General features: G+C 41.7%; 1 protein-coding gene across 1 annotated transcript in view; it reads left to right on the top strand.

Moving 5' to 3' along the window:
• The first annotated feature begins 20,759 nt into the window (after positions 1-20,759).
• The window catches only part of Crot (carnitine O-octanoyltransferase), a 31,114-nt gene continuing 29,160 nt past the window's right edge, over positions 20,760-22,713 (top strand). The window contains exons 1-2 of the mRNA NM_023733.3: positions 20,760-20,802; positions 21,359-21,454. The gene's annotated coding sequence lies outside the window, so the exon portion shown is untranslated. The remainder of the gene's footprint in view (positions 20,803-21,358; positions 21,455-22,713) is intronic.

Genomic DNA, 22,713 nt, shown 5'->3' with positions numbered 1-22,713 from the left:
AGTTAGATGTAATGCTCCCTCAAAATCATCTTCTACCAAATAATAAACAAAGCATTAATCGCTAATATTAAGCCTGGGGAGATGGTTCAGTGTTTTGTAAAACACCTGCACAAGCAGAAGGATTAGCCCCAAACCCACCTCCATGCTGGCTGAGCTGCAGCAGCATTCCTGTCAGTCTAGTCTTTGGAGGCGGAGACAGGGACTCTCTCCGGCTACTGGCTAGCAAGACTAACCTGATCAAAGATCTCTGGCTTTGAATGAGAGATTCTGCTTCAGTGAGTAAGGTGGAAGAGTGATCAAAGATAATTCCCAACCTCAGGCCCCCACCTGCACACACAACCATAAGCATGTGCACCCATACAAGTGTATCTTCCATATGTACATGTATATACACGGAAATAAATCAAACAAACAAAAAACAAAGAAAACGGGCTGGCCAGATGGCTCAGTGGGTAAGAGCACTGACTGCTCTTCCTAAGATCCTCAGTTCAAATCCCAGCAACCACATGGTGGCTCACAACCACTTATAATGAGATCTGACACCCTCTTCTGGTGTGTTTGAAGACAGCAATAGTGTACTCATTTATAATAATAAAATAAGTCTTTGGTCCTGAGCGAGCAGGGACTGAGCGAGCAGGATTGAACAGAGCAAGCAGGGTCGACTGGAGTGAGCAGAGGTCCTAAATACAATTCCCAACAACCACATGAAGGCTCACAACCATCTGTACAGCTACAGTGTACGTATATACATAAAAATAAATAAATAAATAAATCTTTTTTAAAAAACCAAAAAAACACACAAACAAACAAACACCCTAAAGAAACCATAACTCATTCATAAACCTGCTTTCCAAATATGGGTAAAGGCATCTTTCAGTGTTTTTTATTTTCCTGAAATGTATCAGTGTTATAGAATAAGCCATTCTCTGCACTGGGAAGATGGCTATGTAAGGAAACCATTCATTAAGCACATTGGAGACCTCTGGATACAACTGAGATGGTTCTAAGAGGAATGCATATGGATCTGAACCTGTAGATATAGAAGTCAGAGAGACTTATAAGTGCCTGAGCTGTACAACTCCAGTCTTAGAAAAATAAAAACAAACTGAGTCTGGAAGTAATAGACAGTAAGTAATAATAGAGATCAGCAGACACTAATAAAGAGGAAACTAAAGGAACAACACACAGATTCAACCAAACATTGAAATAGTTGGTTCTCTGAAAACATAATTAAAGTAAAGAGAAGACCCACATTAATAAATTTAGAATTAAAAGCGACAGGGAACAACAGTTACCAAGAAAATGCAGAGGATCTAGGTTAGGGAACACTCTAAATGTTTGCACTTTTTTTTTTTTTTTTTTTTTTTTGGGTTTCAAGACAGGGTTTCTTGTGTAGCCCTGGCTGTAGACCAGGCTGGCCTCGAACTCAGAAATCCGCCTGCCTCTGCCTCCCGAGTGCTGGGATTAAAGGCGTGTGCCACCATGCCCGGCAAATGTTTGCACTTTTAAAAACACTGGAAAATCTAAAAGAAATGGATAAATTCTAGACACATATTATTGATAAATTTTTCTTTTAAAGAAAGAGACCGAGGGAGCAAGAGATAAAAAATGTCAAAGAGTGATTATAGGATCCTATCATGAATTAATATTCTGGCACATGCCTTTAATCCCAGCACTTGGGAGGCAGAGGCAGATTTCTGAGTTTAAGGCCAGCCTGTTCTACAGAGTGAGTTCCAGGGCTATACACAGAAACCCTGTCTCAAAAAAAAAAAAAAACAAAAAACAAAAAACAAAACAAAACCCAAAACCAAACAAACAAAAACATTTTTAACCCCTATGTAACTACCTAATTCCTGTCCACTTTAGGGATATCTGATTCCCTCTAATCTGTCACAGAGTGATTGCTCTGAAGAACAATTTTTATTTATCATTGCGTAAGTCCACATTTTAAATATCTAGAGTATGGTTTCTGAACATGAAGTAATCAAGAAGTAGAGACCAGCTGCCTTCCAAGTCAGATGGCAAGGTTCAAAGAACACTAATGGAATTTAGGTAGAAACATTCCGGACACCTCAACCATAAAAGCAGAGCTTGTGTGTTGTTTTCTTGTGTTTTGTGATGCAGAAAGCCAGAATAATACTGTTGCAGACAGTGGAGAATATTTTCTAGCTAGTGGATGGCCCTCTCTTAGAGATGAATGAGTGTCTTCTTGATTGGACACGCTGAGACTCTTCTGTGGTTCTGTCTCTCTGAAGCTGTCAATAGCTTGAGTGTGAGCTGCCGCCTGTAGGTTCCTGTGTTGAGCACTTCCTTCCTCAGCTAGAGGCTATTCTGGGAGCTGGGGGAAGGAAACTCTAGGTTGTAGGATCTACTGAAAGAACTAGGTCACTGGAGGTGTGAATCTGCAGATACATTTCCTCCTACCCTTTTGTGTTAACCTCTTTGCTTCCTGCTGCCATGTTTTTCTGCTTTGACAACCGGCTACTATGTGTCCCAGGAACAAAGACAGATGACTATGTACTGAAACCATGACCTAAAGTAATTATTTTTTTCCTTTTATTTTTATTGGGTGTTTGTCATAACCATTGAGGGGGGGGGAAACAACACATTGCTTTCCTTTTCTTTCTCGTTTCCTCTTCTCTCCTCTTCTCTCCTCTTCTCTCCTCTTCTCTCCTCTCCTCTCCTCTCCTCTCCTCTCCTCTCCTCTCCTCTCCTCTCCTCTCCTCTCCTCTCCTCTCCTCTCCTCTTCTCTTCTCTTCTCTTCTCTTCTCTTCTCTTCTCTTCTTTCCTAAGATAAGGTCTCACTTTATAGCCTAGGATCGCCTCAAATTCAAAGCTTCCTGTCTCAGCCTCTTGTGTGCTGGTATCACAGGTATGAGCCACCACAACCCTGCTCACTGCTGAAGCTTCCAAACCACTTGTTGGCCTATAAATCCACAGTAGCTTCCTGTTGCCAAATGCACGAGAAGCAGTAAGCACAACAGACAGAGATGACAGGCAGTAAATCTGTACTCTACATCCTATCAGTAGAGCAGAAAATGTAAACTCTTCTTGAGTTTTGCACGTCTTACTTTTGAAATGAGGAAGGTTGCATTTTCAGCTTTACATATAAATATTTCTCTGAGATAATTATTATATTATTCCCCCTTTTCTTCCTTCCCTCCAAACTTTCCCACATACCTCTCCCTGATCTCTTTCAAATTTATAGCCTCTTTTAGAATTAGTTGTTGAACATATATTCCTGTACTGGCTAGTTTTGTGTCAACTTGACACAGCTGGAGTTATCACAGAGAAAGGACCTTCAGTTGGGGAAATGCCTCCATGAGATACAACTGTAAGGCATTTTCTCAATTAGTGATCAAGGGGGAAGGGCCCCTTGTGGGTGGTGCCATCTCTGGACTGGCAGTCTTGGTTCTATAAGAGAGCAGGCTGAACAAGCCAGGAGAAGCAATCCAGTAAAGAACATCCCTCCATGGCTTCTGCATCAGCTCCTGCTTTCTGACCTGCTTGAGTTCCAGTCCTGACTTCCTTGGTGATGAACAACAGTATGGAAGTGTAAGCTGAATAAACCCTTTCCTCCCCAACTTGCTTCTTGGTCATGATGTTTTGTCCAGGAATAGAAACCCTGACTAAGACAATCCCTGAGTGCATACATAAAACTTGCTTAGTCTGAATCATGTACCTTGTGTGTATATTTTCAGGGCTGACCACTTGGCATTGGATAAGTGATTGTGCTCGTTCATAGGGAAGAGCATTTCTCCCAAGCTCAGGATTCCTTAGTTGCCTAGGTATTGTCTACAGTGGAGGCCTCTTGAGCTTCCCCAGTCCATATCAGCATGTCCACTTAGGGGCTGTCCTTGTTCAGGTCATGTTTAGGCAGTCATGTTGGTGAGACTTCAAGGGCAGAGCTTCTAACATTTCTAAGGGACACAATCTCACAGCAAACTCTGTCCCCCCATCTCTTACAGTCCTTCTGTCTCCTCTTCTGCAATTATCCCTGAGCCTTAGGTGCAGGACTTTTGTTGCCGATGGATCAGTTGGCACTGGCTCCACAACTTTGCATATTGATTGGTTGTGATTTTCTGTGATGGTCTCCATTTGTTGCAATCAGAAGTTTCCTTGATGGGGGTGAGGACTACACTTATTTCTGGTAATAAGGACAAATATTTAGGATGTAGTTAGGAATTAGTAAATGGGTGATTGAAGTTTCTCTTCCAAGATGACCTCACCAGATTGGAATAATTAGCTAGCTTTCCAATACCAGGCATGATTTCCCTCCTGTTGAGCAGGTCTGAAGGGTCTTAAGAACAATGAAGAAAGCTTTTGGTTATGGCCACGGCATGTGCGCTAATACTTCATCTTTAGGGTAGCTGTGCTATGCTGGTCATTGTTGTGATTCATATGGAACTACTAAAGACCCGGAATAACAAAACAATCCTGAGCAAAAAGAACAGTTTTGGGTGAATTACAATTCCAGATCTCAAGATATAATACTCAGTCATAGAAATAAAACAACATGGTCCTTGCAGAGAAATAGTTATATAGCCCAATGGAACAAAAATAGAAAACTCAAACAGAGGATATGGAACTTCAGCCATTTAATATATGACCAAGATGCCAAAAACATATGCTGGAGAAAAGAAAGAGCATCTTCAACAAATGGTGCTGGGAACACTGGATGTTCACGTCCAGAAGAGCGAGCTGAAAGCTGTAGCTATCACTGTGCACAAAACCTGATTCCAAGTGCATCCAAGACCTAAGTATGAAACCTGGAACACTGAAACTGCTGGGAGAAAACACAGGCAGCGCTGTATGTGACACAGCGTAGGAACATAGGCAGGGTGTATTCACTGTAGATGTAGGACAACATAGGCAGTTATGTGTCATAGGTGCAGGGAAGAGCCCTCTGAGCAGGAGTCCATTTGCTCAAGAATTAGGGACAAAATGGGTAAGTGGGACTTCATAAAACTAAAAATCAAAGTTAATGAAACAAGCAGCTGAGTGAAGAGGAAGTCCACAGCATGGGAGAGAATCTTTGCCAGCTAAGCACCTGACAGAGGAGTAATGTCCAGAATATATGAGGAACTTAAAAGACTAGTCAAAAACCTAAATGAACCATTTAGAAAGTGGGCCTAGGACCTGAACAGAGAGAAGGAGGAGGAGGAGGAAGGAGGGGGAAAGAGGAGGAAGGGGGAGGAGGAAGGAAGAGGAAGGAGGAGGAAGGAAGAGGAAAAAGGAAGAAGGAGGATGAAGGAAGAGGAAGGAGGAAGAAGGAGGAAAGAAGAAGGAGGAAGAAGAAGGAGAAGGAAGGAAGAGGAGGAATAAGAAATATCTTAAAAAACTTAGCTATTAGGGAAATGCAAATCAAAACTACTCCAGTTAGAATGGCAAAGGTCAACAAGACAGCTGACAGCAAATGCTGGAGTGGCAGGAAGGGCATCAGCTTTCCATCTGCCATATGATTCCTATCGGCTAGCCATCACCACACACTGTCCCCTTTCCTTGACATAATTCCTTTGTGGTCCACCTGCTCTAAAATGTCTGTTAATTTCAGTTACAGTCCCACACATTCTTTAACATGCTATGCTTATGATATGGACTATACAAGATTCCTTAGTGTTCAGTTTTAAACAGACATCTTATCTCCAGTTCTCTTTGCATCCAGTACACTTGTTTCTTGATCCTTTAGCTGCATTCATTTTTTTGTAGCTCTTGTTTTTAATCCTACATCTCTTTAATATTTGGGATTTGAAATGCATTTTTGGCTGGAGGATATATGCACAGTTAATAATTTCTGTGGGAGGAAGAAATATTTTCTATAGTGGTATGGCCTCTGGTAAGTTGCTCCATGTTCCTGTAACTAAACTCATTGCTACACACACACACACACACACACACACACACACACTTAAAGAAGAAAAAAGTCTAACTAGAAAAGAGAAAACAAGACTGTGAAGGGGACAAGAGAGACAACTGGGGGAGGTGAATATTATGAGAATATACACATGTATGAAAACATAATGAAATGTTATTATGTATAATTAACAAATGTTTAAAAGATAAAATGGGTTCAATAAAATTTTAATATACAACTAAAGTCTCAAGTCAGAGGACCTGGTCTCACAGTTCCAGTAAATAAAATACAATAGATTTTGGGGTTTGGGGTTTGGGGTTTGCCAAATGAGTTCCAGGTTTCCGTGTCCAGAATAAGAATTTTGGAAAAGACGTGTGTACAGGAGCAAAACTTGGAACAGTGTAGTAGAAAAAGACACACTTCCAAGGAAGGAAGTGAGCCTGGGCCAGAGCAGGGAGAAAGAGTTCCGCAACGCGAAGGCAATGCTGTACAAACAGTAAGGCCTTTGTGTCACAGTTTGTGGCTCTGAGGGTCATTTGCATAGTGCAGGCTTTTTCATCCGTGTTCTGTTACATGTCGTTCTGCAAAAAAAATTCATGCATCCTAGAACTAGTTAGCTACTTAAATTTCTACCCAGGGATATGCACTTCGGTACTCTAAGTCATCAGAGATTACCAACACCCTAAGCTGCTCCTGTGTGTGCTCCGATGCTCCGGGCAGTTCTAGTGAGCCTCACCTAGAGTGTTTTCATTTTCCCCAATTTTTTGGCCTTGGTTTAAGGTCTTCCAGAGCTCACTCCCTGCCTATTCTCCTACCTCATAGCCACACTTCCACCAAAGAAAGCAAATGTAAGAAATTGTGAATGGCAGGAAAGAATTTTAATCTGTATGGTCACATTGAAAAGATGGATGAGCATTTCAAACATGCTTTTAATCAGGGGACAGACGTGCACATAGCTAAACAATCTAGTCAAACAGATCTGCTGAACATTATCTTAGCCCTGGTGTCTAAATGTGGTTCCAGAGAAATCTTAATCGGTTGAGGAGACTACCAGGTTCCCGTGAAATGACTGCTACTGTTTGGGGTACTGGGGGTAGCACCAACTCTCATTCTGAGGTAAATGCTCTCAGGTAGGATAGTGCTCTAATGGGAGTATCTGTGTGAGAGACTTGATGGTTGCTGGAATCCAAGGTGACTTCAAGTTTAGGACAAGGACTGGAGACTTCCAGGTGCATTTTCAGGGGACTGCATGTGGACATTTAAAACCCGAAAGTAAATCACTTCTATTACTTTTATTTTTATACATTGAACCTTGAAGGGTTTGGGGATAGGCTAGGCAAACTTAAGGCAAATCAACACTGAGTCACGTTTTCAGACAGGCCGTTGAATGATTTATATGTCTATATGCAGAGTTGATCAGAAGCCCAAGAGTCTTATGACAAAGACGACAGATACAAACCAAAAGCAGAGATGACAAGCTTTATTCTGCTTTTAGTCATCTCTCAGACATCTACAGGCCCAAGTGGAGGGTCAGTGACTTGAAACAAAGGGAGTTTCTAAATCTATGCCATGAATACAGGCAAGAAAAGATTACGCAACTGAGATTCAGCTGAATTGCTGGTGTCAATAGTTTGAAGCAATCCAATGAGTTTCTTATCAGTAAAAAGAAGCCAAAACATGCCCTGACCTGAAACCTGAAACAAAGGTTGAATGGGGCCATCACACTGCTGTAATGAGCAATGTCCTCAATGTTTATTAGTATAGAGGCCACAGGAAAGTTTGCCCTACCAAGTGGTTGGATCTTTCTTTCTTTCTTTCTTTCTTTCTTTCTTTCTTTCTTTCTTTCTTTCTTTCTTTCTTTCTTTCTTTCTTTCTTTCTCTTTCTTTCTTTCTTTCTTTCTCTCTTTCTCTCTTTCTCTCTCTCTCTCTCTCTCCCTCTCTCTCTCCCCTCTCTCTCTCTCTCTCTCTCTCTCTTTCTTTCTTTCTTTCTTTTTTTTTGTGGGCGAGAAGGTAAGACAAGAACTCATATCACCTAAGTTGGTGTGGTAGTTTGAATAAAAATGGCCTCACAGGCTCATTGGGAGTGATACTATTAGGAGGTGTGGCCTTGTTGTAGGAAGTGCATCAGTAGGAGGTTGGCTTTGAGGTCTCAGAAGCTCAAGCCAGGCCCAATGGTTTACTGATGTTTGCTGATCTAGATGTAGAACTCTGAGGTCCTTCTCTAGCCCCATGCCTGTCTGTATCCTGCCATGCTTCCTGCCCTGATGAACCTCTGAACTGTAAGCCAGCCCCAATTAAATGTTTTCTTTTTAATAGTTGTTTTGCTCATGGTGTCTCTTCACAGCAATAAAACTCTAAGACAGCTAGCCTGGTACTTAGTGTATATCCAAAGACTGGGTCCTTCTTTCCTAGCCACTCAAAGAAAAGTTTGTACTGCTATTGGGGAAATTATCATGGAGCTGAGTTTGTTGCAGTGACTGACAGAATAACACCGTGATATCTAGGTCTGTACAACAGAAACAGGGCTGTCAACATTCCCTGGTAAAAGGTGGGGAGGGTCACAGGACTTTACCTGTGATCACACCTACCACTCCCTCTTGCATTCCTGGGAATGCTAGAGTGTAGAGGATTTGGAAGGTTAACTGAGGGCTGGACTTCATAGTGTAGCTTTCTTGAAGACTTCATCTATGCCAAGATGGAACTTTTTTTGGTAATGTAGTATTCTTGAGTCACCTATACTGCGGTCACATCCTTTCCTGTAAGTAAATTTAGCAAGAACATTATTATGATTATAAAGTGGTTGGATTATCATCCTAAAGTCCACTGTGAGCTGTTGAGGTTTGATTTGTTGCTATGTACTGTAATACTAAATCCTAGCCCCGGTTGCCTCAGGGAGTAGAGAATCCTCACAGACACCAAGTGATGCTATGTGCCCTTGTTCCTTAATTTAAAACTATTGGTTGAATAAAAATGCCAACAGCCTATGGCTGGGCAGAAGAAAGGTAGGTAAGGTTTTGGTTCCGCAGCTTGGGGTCTGAGGATGACCATGAGGGAAGAGAGGAGAAGGTGGAGAGAGGAGAAGATGCCACAGGTTAGGTGAATTATGAAAGCATAGCCATGAGGGCTGGCCAAGTAGAATAAAAGTGATTCAGGCAGATCATGGCAAATTTAACTCAGGGTTATCGATAGGGAAGTAGGCAAAATAGCTTAGAGGGTAGATATATGCCAGCTCAGGTACTTTAAAGTCTTACCATAAATATAAAGTTTTCTTTCTTTTATCTGCAAGCTAAGTGATTGATGGTGAGATAGAAACCCCAAATAATAACTATAAGAGTGGGCAACAAGCCGGGCGGTGGTGGTACACGCCTTTAATCCCAGCACTCGGGAGGCAGAGGCAGGTGGATTTCTGAGTTCCAGGCCAGCCTCATCTACAAAGTGAGTTCCAGGACAGCCAGGACTATACAGAGAAACCCTGTCTCGAAAAACAAACAAACAAACAAACAAAAAGAGTGGGCAACAACCAAAAGTCAAAAGATTATATTAAAAATTCAGGGAGGTGTATTTGTTGTGACTTGACTGTGAAATGCCCCCGACCCTCGCTTCTGTTTCCTGTATTTGAATACTTGCCCTCTAGTAGGCAATAGTGTTTTAAGGGGTTACATAATCTTTGGAACATATGTCCTAGTAGGCAGGTTGGCAGAGATGGGTCACAAAAAGGAGGCCTTTGAGGTCACAGTCATTTCTGGTACTAGCCTAAGCATTATTAGTCAGCTACCATGATGTGGTTGGTCATCTGCTTCAGTCTCCCACCAATATAGACATAGCTCGTCCCCACCACCAGTACTTCCACATAGACTGAAGTTCCCTGCAACTCTAGGACAAAATAAATCCTTTTCCAAAGTTGCCTTTGTAGAAATTTTTATTAGAGTGATGAGAAAAATAACAAATGTAGTGTTTTTTTAGCCATGGATATATGGGTGCTGGGGTAATCTCGAATCTCACACTTGTCCATTATTATTATTATTATTATTATTATTTTTTTTTTTTTTTTTTTTTTTTGGTTTTTCGAGACAGGGTTTCTCTGTGTAGCCCTGGCTGTCCTGGAACTCACTTTGTAGATGAGGCTGGCCTGGAACTCAGAAATCCATCTGCCTCTGCCTCCTGAGCGCTGGGATTAAAGGCACTTGTCCACTTTTTTGATGCACAGATTGATGTTATCTGAATGTTATCAGATATTTTGGGTTCTGAAAATATAAATACCATGGTACTTCCTCTTGGTTGTCAATTCTATTAGACTGAGAGATATCTATATCAGTAACACACCTCTCCAGGTATGTTTGTCTGAGATCATGGGGCTCTAATAGAAATCATTTAATATATTGGATTATTAGAAATTCAAGTATAATTGAGAGGGGGAAGAGCTGTGAAAAGCGAGGTCCAGTTGAGATTTGATGTGTTCCTCAAATTTCACCTGTTGCAAACCTAATTCCTTTACTCATGGCTTGCCATGGAGGAATGAGCTAATGAACTATCCAGGGCCTGGTTTGAAAGGAAGCTCTTTCTTGATATTTTGTTCAGGACGCCCCACCTCACTGTGATTTCTTACATTGTTGTGAGTCTGTGTAAAGTTCCCACCAGCAGAAAGTCTTTCTGTAGAAGACCACAGAAGTGCAAGGAATAAATTACTTTTCCTAAATGACTCAGCCTGCGGTTCTCACTGATAATAATTGAAAATAGACCAAAACAAGTACTTTCTTTTCTTATCAGAGACTCTCTTTGCTTTAGGATTATTTTCTGATAATTTAAGGACAGAAGAATTTTAAGCATCCAGAAGTTTTAAAAAATAATTCAATAGCTTCAGTATACTTAAGAGAAAATGTACATGCATTTTCAATAAACAAAGTATAGCATCAATGTGAAGCATGAGATAACTTATATTACAAAATCTAGGAAGATGAATTATCTGTCTTAATCAGTGTTCTATTGTGAAGCAAGACCATGACCAAGGCAACTCTTATTAAAGCATTTGGCTGCAGGAGGGGCATTGTAGCACGGGAATTGGGTTCCCCTGAAAGGTGGGCTGGGGCTGAAAGAGATCAGAAGGCAAGAAAAGAACAAGGCCAAGACAAACCTTTCTGTTCAAAGCCTCTGACGTTTACTGAGAGTCCGTGCTTATAAAGAGGGTAGGCCCATCCCCCGACAGCCCATTCTTGGTGCCTGGAGCCAGCCTGTAGGCAATCTACAGGGTGTGTCTCCTGAATGTCTGAAAGACCTTTCAGCAGAAAGCAGAGTCTTGGATAAGAGCAAATAGAGCCTTCAAGTTCAGAAGGCTCTACCCTAGGTCATCTCCTTCTTAGTGGCAGCAAGGTCAAAGTCTGGATCAGCCTGCTTCAAGGCTGAGGGAGGTTACAGGGCATATGTGAGACAAAGCTTCTCTGTGTAGTGCTGGTTGTCCTGGAACTCATTCTGTAGACCAGCCTGGCTGCAAAATTAGAGGTCTCTGCCTCATGAGTTCTGGGACTTGGTGGCTTGAACCACCACATCCAGCTAAAAGAAGACATTTAATTGGGGGTGGGGGCAACTTGCTTACAGTTTCAAGTTTGTTCTGTTATGATCATTGAAGGAAGCCTAGCAGCAGACATGGCAAGCATGGTTCTGGAGAAGTCGTTGAGAGCTATACTCTGGTCCACAGAAAGAGAGGGAGACAGTGGGCTTTGTATGAACTTTTGAAAAGCCAAAGCCCATCTCTAGTGACACAATTCCTTCAACAGGGCCATACCTTCTAGTCCTTGTCAAAAAGTGCAAATCCCTCATGAGCATTCCAATATGGGAGTCTATGGAAGCCAATCTTAATCGAACCACCACAGTCTAGTAGTTGAAGATAAAGCTTCAAGGTAAATATCTTGACTACCAGGTGGAGGTGCTGGTTTCATCTCTAGCACTAGAACAAATTACTTTCCAAGAAAGAGGACAGATTAGAAATCACAATGACATTTTTTTGGAATGTCTATGATAAAGTGGAATTGTTATATATTGCTATATATTATATATTGCTATATATTGCTATATATTGCTATATTTCATGTTAATTTAAAAGACATAAATAGAACTTGAAAAGTACTATTAAAGAGTAAGATATGCAGGATAGGTGGTTGTACATGTCTATAGTTCCAGTTAATTGGAGACAGAAGCCAGAGAATCACTTTTAAGCGGATGAGTTTGAGACTGGCCTATTCAACATAGTGAGAATCTATCTTAACGACAAAATAAACAACAAAAAAGTTAGGTTCAAATGTTGGCAAAGAAGATATACTGTAATTAGTCAGGCAACCCACAGTTGCATGGGTGAGTGTTTGTGAGATGATTTTCAATGTTATATTTATGGTAATATCATCTTCCCAGGAATATATGAATTGTTGACTAGCCACTACTGCTATTAAGATATATGGGTGATCACGGCATGTGGAAGGGTAAACTATAGTTATTTAAACTGAAACAAACAAACAAAAAAAACCCTTGGAATCTACTTGAGGATACGTAGATATCATGTTCATTATTTTTTTTTTTTCGGATAGCTATATGTACTGTGATAGTCCTTAGAAATCATAAGCTTGAATGTTATACAACATATAGAGTATAAATTTGATGCTATTAATAAATATTCTTACCAAGTTTTACATTGTAAATACCAATATCCTCATAGCAATTGTGTAAATTAAGATGTAGCTGAGTAATAATGAAAAAAAAAGAATGTTTACTCTCACACGCATTATTGTCTCTCCAGCAAGAACACACGCGTGAGAAACCGGATCCTTCTGCAGCAACTTTATTACACCAGTTTCAACATGAAGAGGAAGACCCCAAGCACCAAAAAAGGCGCTGCTTATATACACCTTAGTGTGGCGTGTCCACACCTGATTGGCTGCTCTCCCAGAGCCTCATCACCATGCCCCGGGATGGGCCGTGACTTGGCACGAAAAACACTCTCGCACATGCGCACATTGCTTGTTTACCAATTAGTCCACGCAGGCACAGCGGAAACCGCTTCCCACAGTTTATAGTTCACTAAGCATATTAGATTAATTTCTAAGAAGTATAATTGTCCCGGCCCGCGGGATAGTCAAACAGGGTCTGGAGAATCGCCTGTGGAGAGAATGAAAGGCGAGAAACACAAGAACGGACAGTAAGTCTGATTGATCAAGCTGTCAAATTTTTATTGTTCCCAGGCAGGCTTTATACCCACAGAAGCAGGGTATGGGGAGGGGGATGACGCAGAATCGCTTTGTTTCTGGGAGAGCACACCTGTTCCCAAAAGCAGGATATTGGCTAGGTAAAAACTTCAGCAGAAGGAACAGAACAGAATGGGTTGCTAGGTATCTGTCCACAAGATCTATAGCCATTTGTTCTTAACTGGGGTAGTACTTTTCCCATAGAGGCCTCAACTTTTTCCCACAGCAATCTCAACTAAGCTAATACTTTTCCACTAAGGCCAAGACTTTGTAAGTAAGCACTTATGGCTAACAAGGCAGTTAACATTCAAACAAGGTCGCTCCAAACATATAATGAAAACAAGAAAGTCAATATTTATGTATTAAATGAATTCTGGAGTCTCTAGCTATATTGCAAAATCCTGTGTCTAAAAGTAAGAGATCCTGAATAACTAAAACAGCTTTGAAAAGGAAAACAAGTTTGGTGGGCTCAGACAAACTGTGTTGGATAAGGCTAGGCACATGGGTGAATCCAATACAACAGAGAGTTCATACACAGACTCTAACATTTGAGATGTTGATTTTTGACAAATGGACCAAAGGTATCACTGGGCAAAGAAAAGTATCAGGTAGTCCTGGGACAAATGTAATTCCACACACAAAATGGATTTGTACCATGATTTTACACACACACACACACACACACACACACACACACACACACATTTATAAACTAAGGGGAAAAAAAGCCTATAAAAATCTTTAGATGACATAATAATTGGTTAGATAAATCATCACAAAAATTTTTTTAACGATGGATTACTTGGACCACTCATGAAATAAAAAGCATATACTATAACAGGCATGGTCTTAGTTACTTTTCTATTGCTGTGATAAGACACCATGGCCAAAGGAATTTATACGAGTAAGAGTTTATTTGGAGCTTACAGTTTTAGAGGGTTAGAATACATGATCATTATGGTGGGAAACATGGCAGTAGGTAGGCAGCTACAGCCCTGAAGCAGTAGCTGAGAGCTTACATCTTGATCATCAAATGTAAAGGGGTGTGTGTGTGTGTGTGTGGGGGGGGGGGTGTGATTTTTGGAAACTTCAAAATCTGTCCCAAGTGACACACCTCCTCCAATGTGACTGTACCTCCTAATCCTTACCAAACAGTTCCACCACCTGGGAACCAAGCATTCAGATATATGAGCCTAGGGGGCTGTTCTTATCAACCCCCCACCCCAAGAAATCATCAACAAAGTAAAAGGGCAGCACAGACAGTGGGAGTAAAACATTTGCAAATCATTTATCTGAGAAGGGTCTTGTTTTCAGAATATAGGTGAAACAGTTGTGTGGCTAAAATTCCTTCCCTGAAAGACATAAAAAACATTTGCCCCTCCTTCTAAGGTCCCAATAGAGAACCAATAAATGTATTAGACTTATGCACAGAGCAATGAGTGTAGGTGTCTGCGTAGAAGTATTGGTGTTCAGAAAGCATCCACACTGGACAGTCTGCTATCAGTATAGTCCTTCCCTATATACTCTGGTCCTTCCCCAAGGCCATGTATAATTTTGTCAGAATTGTAACCACACAGCCTGTTGCAAGAGATGACTGATCACTAAGAAAGGGTCTCATGACTCCTTCTTTCTCCTTCTTAAAGGGAATATCAGTAGTCAAAAAGCCCAGCTACGATAGTGTTTTGAGAGCAGACCAACAGAACTCTAAAGATGATGGTGGTGTGGCTCAGAGGACAGTTTACAACAACTTCTAAGTCAACAATAAGATGGAGTGAAAGATCAGTAGAGACGGTTATTTAAAGATGTATAAGTGTCTAGTAAGAGCTTGATCTTAAGTCAGTGATAGTGTTTGCAGAGATGCAAATAAAACCTACAAGCTGTACCCACTAGGCTGGTGATAGTGAAAATGGCAGGAGCAAATGGTATTTATTGTTTCCTTAGTGTAATCTGGAAAATGGAAGAGTGTTGGCCGATACATAAAAATGTTATAGCAACTTTACAAAACAGCTTGACATTTTCTAAAAGTGTTAGACGTAGAATCCCTATCACACATTTCTACTCTTAAGATGCGCCTAGGGTAACTGAAAAGATAAGTCCATGTAAACTTCTATATGTATAGTTGGATGGTTTTGAAAAATCAAAAGGGAAGCTGGCATGGTGGTACAAAATTGGGAAGCAGAGACAGGAGGGCCAAGAAGTTCAAACTTATCTTCAACTGATTTTTTTTTTCTAGTTCAAGACAAGCCTGAGCTACATGAGACCCTATTTCAAAAAAACAAATGTTGGGGTGAGAGCTTAGTCAATAAAAGGCTTGACTTGTAAGCATAAGGACTTGATTTTTGACCTTAGAACCCAGTTTTGTTTTGTTTTGTTTTTTAAAGACAGGTGTGGTGGTACACATTTGGGGCTGGAGAAGCAAGTAGAGACAGGGAGATTGTAGGGCTTGCTGGGTTTGCCTACTTAGGGAGTTCTAGGCCAGTAAGAGAACCTATCTAAAAAAGGAAGAGAAAAGGGTAGATGGCAACCCAGGAACAATATCTAAGGTTGTTCTCTGATACCAACATGCACTCATACACATACTAATGTACACAAACATAAACAGACACAAAGAAATTCAAAAGGTGGCAACAGTTACCTAATGAACGGATAGGCAGAATATGGTATATTCATTCATAGATTGTGATATTATTTGGCCCATTAAAATAAAGAAATACTGTTATAGGCAAAATCACAGATGAATCTGAAGAGTGTAAGTAAAAGAATTCCAGTTACAAAAGGCCAGCTAGTGTGTGATTCAGCTCCTACCAAGTTCCTGGATTAGGTACATCTACAGTGACAGACAGTACATGGCTGGTTACATAGGGCTGAGAAGTTAAGAGCAGGGATGGATAGCGAGTGACTGCTAATAATATTTCTTTGGAGGAATAACAAAACATTCCAAAAATTACATTGTAACTATGTGTTGGCTAGTTTTTGCCTACTTGACACAAATTAGAGGCACCTGACAAGAAGAAACCAGATGAGAAATTCAGATTGGCCTGTGTACATGTCTGTAGGGGCATTTTCTTGATTGATGGGATATGACTTCCTGGGCAGGTAGTCTTGTTAACAAAACAGGCTGAGCAAGTCACAGAGAGCAAGCATTCCTCTATGATCTCTGCTTCAGTTCCTGCCTTGGCTTCTCTTAATTATGGACTGTGATGTAGAAGTATAAGCCAAATAAGCTCTTTCTTGCTCAAGTTGCTTTTTAAAGGGCTAATAACTCCCAAACCTCAGGCGAGCTGAGAAACTGGACAGGAAAGTTGACACACTGCTAACAGCTTTTGCAGGTTAGGATCAGGGACACATCTATTCCAGCAAGGCCATACCTCCAAATAGTGCCACTCCCTAGGCAAGTGTATTGAAACCGTGACAGGAGGCTTAGAAGATCCTGGCCACTGAGTTAAAAGCATATTAAAAATAAGCTAATGTGTGTGTGTCTTTCATCTGAGGAACCTGTGCAGGGCTTGGTTCACCAGAGCTTAAAGCAGGGTAGTAGAAATCACACACTACAGATATTTTTTAAATTTTAATTTAAATTTTTGATACTTGAAATGTTGAGACTGCAAGGGAACAAAACTGAAGAGACCTCGCCCCTCATTGCTCTGATCAAAGCACAGTTAGCTTTTGTAGAGGTTGGTCTCCCTTATTTCCATGTTGTTGTCTCCATCATTTCTACTCTAATGGAAGTCGTCAGTGCTTTACTACAGGACCAGACAGCAAACTAACACAGACAACATAACTACAAATATAATTAAGTATTTATTTATACACTTTAAAGGAACGGGTTTTTTCTTGGTATATAAGTTACATCTCAATACAGCTGTAAACATTTAAATGCTCTGTTTGGGAGTAAGGAACTTGTCTGAGGTATGAAGAGCTCATAGTTAAGCTATACTTCTCCTAGGATTCGGAAGCAGACTTTTATATGCAATGGCAATCAAAAGCTATCTAGTGCTAAAGTGAGCCCATCTGTGTGAGACAGTATGCATATGCCCTTGTATGGAAGATCATCTTTTTAGAGGGCCCAGTGAGACAGCACAGTTAATTTTTAACATCATCTATTTGTATCTAGCTTACTCTAGTTTGCTGTTGGCTGTTCCCCAAAATCACTATGCCCATACTATCCCCTCATTAAAAATAAAATATATTTCTTCAATTTGGATAAATTTAGGTTAGAGACCTTATCCCATAGATTAAGGCTATATACTACATTCCATTACTCAATAAATTCACAAGCCTTATTAGTAAGCTAGCTTTAAAGATAGATACAAGAAATTAGGATATTCTTATAATTTTTGTGGTCAACACTATCCAGTCTTGTCTGTTGCCACACACACTCTCCAGTGGAGTCCGCTTGATAGGCTGAGAAGCCTAAAAGCCACTCACGAGGCAAAGAGTTTCACAGAAACTCACCTCCTGGAGTTTTTGCATTATCATTTACTCATATACTCATATTCTATTCCCGCGTTAGTCTGGTGTATGGAAAAATTCTGTTATAGTTAAGTCTCCCCAGTGTTCCAAGGTCCCAGAAGCCGCTGAGCTTAGAATCCTGTAAGAATGCAGTAAGGACGTTAACCTATTCAGTAACTAATTAAGCATTGCAAAAGACGGAGCCAGTAGCTCAGAGCTGGTCTACCAAGGACAGTAGCAATTCTCACCCAAAAATGGGAATAATAGAGCCAGGGAATCCCACGGAGATAGAAATCTTCAGTACAGGCTACATTATATATTAGAAGCAAGTTGGTGAATTCTCCTGACAAGTGGAGATTCTCCAGATACTTAGAAGTTACACTCATATAGGAATTTATCAAGGCCTAGGAGATAGGGGGGTTGTGATATTGCATTATTCATGAGGCCTGCCAAGAGCAGAACCCCCTGGTGCTAGCCTTCACAAGGCTCAAAGCTATAGCACTAGAGTGTGAAATCCTTGCCTGTCACTAAGCTGACCCTAGGCAGGACTGCTTTATCTTTACTGTAAACATTAACCTGGTTCCTGTAAATCCTTTTGAAATCATTCCTTTGTTTTGTACCTGGTAACTTCAGTGTACCTTGCCTGCTGTGACTTCCGGACCCCTTGTACTATATAAGATTGGTGTTCACTTTGTGACAATACATTCAGATTCTACACAATCTCATGTGTTGGTCTGTCTGTCACCCTCTAACGCTTTGTCCATCTGCCCCAGAGACCCGTTCCATGCAGACAAAGGGACTTAGAGGGTCTGCGGCAGTCTGTAAAAGTCTTCCTTTTAATTTGGTAGTGTATGGAGAAAGAGCTACACTGAATGGACTCTAGCCAGCCCGAGCATGTCACACATGGCTCTGGTAGGCATTGCCTTTCTCCCTGATTCCCACTGTCTTGCTGGAAACTATTAGATTTTATTCCTATAACTAGCCAACAAGGTCTATTCCCTTATTTGGTCATTTCCCTCTCCTGAGGCGGACTACCAAAGTCTAGTTATCAAAGTATTGCGGTTCAGCTATCAACCCTCCGCTCCTTTGACTGACCTAATCTGTCTAATGAAAGTCAACACCTCATCCTAGCTCAGGGCTTGCCCTTGACTTGACACTGTCATTTGCCTATGTGCCACATCTGCCTCCTCTCTAGCCAGAGGTAGCCCCTTGCCCTGGGGTCCTGGGTCCATATGGATCCCTTCATACACATAAATGAATGATTTTTTAAAGATTTATTTATTTTATGTATATGAGTACACTGTACAGATGGTTGTGAGCCTTCATGTGGCTGTTGCGAATTGAATTTTTAGACCTCTGCTCACTCCGGTTGGATACTCCAGAAGAGGGAGTCAGATCTCATTATGGGTGGTTGTGAGCCAGCATGTAGTTGTTGGGATTTGAACTCAGGTCCTCTGGAAGAGCAGTTGGTGCTCTTACCTGCTGAGCCATCTCTCCAGCCCGAATGATTTTTTATATAACTTTAATAGTCAATTTTAAGACTTGGGACAAGTTGTTGCTATAAGACATACTCCAAAAGCTTGCAATATCTTCCTCAGCCATCAAGATCTGTCTATCCTGAGCTAAGAAATACAAGCTTGTTCAAATTTAATCTGAGTGCTACCGATTTTAAATTTGACATTAAAATATCTATTATACATTTGGTAGAAAACATTTTCAGGACTCTGCTTAATTACAGTTTTACAGAGATGGTCATTTTTCTCACATTCTCCAGGTTCTACTGATTTTTTTCAGTCCCGAGGTTGTTTTCTTTTTATGAGAAGCCAAGATCTTCATGGAGACACCGTTTCTGCTTAACAAAACCAGGAAGAAGAGAAACTTGCAGCAGGGCTTGAATGTAGCTCAGTGTTAAAGACCCTGCATAAAGGCCTGGTTTGGTGAGATTACCAAACTCACAAAAACAGTGAAGGTGAGTGACCCTAAATTCTTTGCCACCAGCAAACATTCAATATGCGTAAACTTCTAAAGAGGTGCCAAAATTTTTTTTACTAAAAAAAAAAAAAAAAAAAAAAAAAAAAGACAATGAAGGTTTCTGAGAAATCCAGTCAGTCTAAGAATTCTATTTTCGAAGCATAATATAATATCCGGAACGGAACACTTACATACTATGAGGGGGAAAAGTTCTTTAACACAGTCACTTTGACAAGCTTAGAGAGATTATCCAGCTTGATTATGTAATACCTCCAGCAACGCTGTGCAGTCATGAAACATATTAGTAATTCTGCGGGAAACTCAAAAGGATTTCGGAAAGACAGCAGCTTTTAATATACTAATTTGAAATGAAGTCATTAAACTGTTGAATAACTTAACTATGCAGGAGCAGGTAAAATATTTTTCCTTCCACGAAAACAAAACAGAAGTACAAATAAAAAGTGTATATAAGTTTAAAATTGTATCAATTTATTTCAGGAGGTAAATGAAAAAAAGGGCATTGACCTGTGAAACTAAAAATACCTCATAGTCTTCCTCTAGGACGTGCTAGCTTTTTAAAAACGCAACTTCTTGGATGATAAAAATATTCAGGCAAGGCCAAAGCTTGAAGCTTGACCATCGCTAGAGACTGCAAGGGCTTGCCCTAGATGGCTGGGAGTTGGCCAAATCTTAAGTCTCAAAGAGGCGACGAGGCCAAACCGGATCCATTCGCCTGCTATTCTCTTGCCAGCACACAGGGTAGACAAAATAAAATGTCTCAGTATAAATTCTTAAATTTATATCTAAAGTAGTATAAATGCTTGCCTGGGCCATGCAAAGGAGGCTGGCACAAAGAAGGGGGAGCGACTGGGAAGAAAGAACACAGCGCCAAGCCCCTAAGAGTTCGGCGAAAAGCAGGCTGAGCCGTGGGCCTCCTTACGCAGCCACAGGGCTGTGCCCGAGAGTGGGTAGATCTCTGGACGGAGGCCAATCTCCCGCAGCATCCGGAAGGAAGCTGCTGTAGCGGGGACTGCAGGGCGCTTATCTGACTTTCTGCTGCGTTCCCGGGGTCTGCAGCCTAGGACGCCACCAGAGCCCGAGAACCCGGCGGGGGCGGGACCAGCAAGCCTCGACAGCCCACCCCTTCCAGCGCGGGGTGGGACCCTCGCGGCTTCCCGTCCAATCCCGTTCCCCGACGCGCACAGGGCGGGACCCTCGCGGTTTTCCGTTCTGGTCCGGCCTCAGGACAGCCCAGAGCCTGCAGGCCGACGCAGAGGGACAAGAGGGGCGCGGGAGGTGAGGATTCTGGGGCCGGCTGCTCGCTCTCCTTCCCCTCCCACATGGCGAGGGGGTCGAAGGGTATTGCAGTAGCAGGAAGCCGAGCTGAGTGCAGTCGGGCTGTGCGCCCAGGCGCCCCGTCTGGCGCGGGCGTGGTGCCCCCCCCCCCCCCCGAGCATCTTGCCCTTCTGGTTTGGGGTGTCCTCTCTCAGTTGCACCGGCCTCGCTAGAGTGCTAGAGTGCTAGAGTGCTTGATCGATTGGTTGGTTTTGCGTGTGCATGTTTCTTGGTTTTTCTCCCCTTGTCCTTATCCTCGGTGAGAAGCTGCCCTTGTTTTGGTGGGAGGAGTTTCTGAACTTTATTGCTTTCTGCTTCTGCTGCAACCTCCCCGCGGGCACCGGAAGGTTCCCTGTGCCCCTTGGGTCCATCTGATAGGCTGCTTGGAACATAGCTAGCTCTGTAGTGATATAAATCTCATGTCTAGCAGATGTCCGTTCTCTGTATTTCCAGCTTCTGTCACTATCCTCTTCTCCTTTCCTGATCTTTACTTGAGTGTATTTCTTCCTTTCCACAGTCACCAGGCTTGGCCAGTTCGGGTTCCCTGTGGTTTCCTTTCCGAATTGTTCAAGCAGGCTCCTGGAGGTCCTGAGCACTTCTTCGTGGTTTACTGGTATGTGACCCTATTTGTTTACTTCCTGGTTCTATTTTCCCACCTCTCTCGCGTTCACATCACCTTGCTTTCAGAAAGTCCACTGTCATCGTTTTCTTAATTTTATTGGAATCGTTTAACTAGTTTTATATGGTTGAAAACTTAAGACAACTCTTAAAGAATCTGTAGTCGGCTTAACCTTGCAGGGGCTAAGCACTGCAGCAGGCATAAAATTAGTACTCTGGTCTTCTTTGTGGGATCTGTTAAATGACAAGGAAGTGTAATGAGATCAGCTTGCCCGGCATGCTTGCATTAGTTTCCTATTGCTGTTACAGCAGACAGTGACATGTTTAGCGGTTAAAGGAACACAGACTTTGAGTTTCTGAAGATCTGAAGTCCGAGCAAGCTTAGCTGCTTACCCTGCATGGACGCACAAAAGGAGAGACCAGGGTTTCTGTTATGAGTTACTTTCTGAAGTTTTAGGGGGAGACTCCCTTTTCAGGTTCATTCGAGTTGGCAGAGTCTAACCCCTGTTCACTTGCATTAGGATTAATCCCATTTCCTGCAAGTCCTGTTTGTCTCTGAGTTCGTTAAGGACATGGATGTAGACACAGATCATTAAAGACATAGATGTAGACACAGAGGTGTGGCAGTATCTCTGCTCAAGCACTCAAATGATTAGGTTAGGTCCTCTCTATTTTAAGCCTTTTTTTTTTTTTTTTTTTTTTTGTAGGTGAAACCCAGTTGCAACCATAGGAGTAATGATGTTCTATCATAATGACAAGTTCTGGGGACTAAAAAGAGTAGGTAGGAGTTAGGTCATCATAACAATTCTGCCCATTATAGTCCATAATATAGTTGTTTCAGGATGAGTTGTTTTTATGGCATTAAAAAGTCTGATGACTAATTATATGGTTATACATGCCAAGATAAAGAGATTCAATTAAAGTTACTTGCCTAGAGCTGGGTGGGTGTTGGTGGCATATATTCCCAGCACTAGGGAGTCAGAGGCAGGCTGACCCATGTGAATTCAGGCAAGCCTGTCTGACAAAAGTTAGTTCCAAGCCTGCCTGGGGTATATAGTAATATTCTAACCCCCCCCCCCAAAAAAAAGACAAATTTTGAGGCTCAGTGAGATGGCTCATTGGATATTGACACCTGCAGGCAAACCTGATGACCCAAGTGTGATCCCCAGGACCCACATGGTAGAAAAGAGAATGAACTCCTGGGAGCTGTCCTTTGACTTCCCCGTGTGTGCTATGGCAGCCCACTACCAAATA

Source organism: Mus musculus, chromosome 5 (assembly GCF_000001635.26).
Source record: "Mus musculus strain C57BL/6J chromosome 5, GRCm38.p6 C57BL/6J".
Taxonomy (NCBI): domain Eukaryota; kingdom Metazoa; phylum Chordata; class Mammalia; order Rodentia; family Muridae; genus Mus; species Mus musculus.
Note: the sequence above shows the minus strand (reverse complement) of the source record. Positions and strands in the feature narration are given on the sequence as shown.